The sequence below is a fragment of the Corythoichthys intestinalis genome, chromosome 17 (assembly GCF_030265065.1).
Source record: "Corythoichthys intestinalis isolate RoL2023-P3 chromosome 17, ASM3026506v1, whole genome shotgun sequence".
Lineage (NCBI taxonomy): Eukaryota > Metazoa > Chordata > Actinopteri > Syngnathiformes > Syngnathidae > Corythoichthys > Corythoichthys intestinalis.
The window spans coordinates 6,426,144-6,426,447 of NC_080411.1; positions in this window are offsets into that span (position 1 = coordinate 6,426,144).

Genomic DNA, 304 nt, shown 5'->3' on the forward strand with positions numbered 1-304 from the left:
ACTTTAACGAGGTATTATTGCGTGCTTACCTTGTTTCGATCCAAAAACTCCTTGCAGCAAGTATCACTGAGTGTCAAGACACAGCTGTGAATGCTCACAGCAGGATTTTTGGGGGGATTTTATGGGTGAAACATGGCAATATAACAAGGGTCGCGATGCAGAAATCGCAAACATCAAAGAGTGGTCGAGATTTTTTCATATATTTACCCCTTTAAACATTTTTTTTTCATTTTTGTTTGGATCGATTATTTATCATCTAACGTATCGGGGAAAAATGCGACAGTAACAAAAAAAAAATACAATG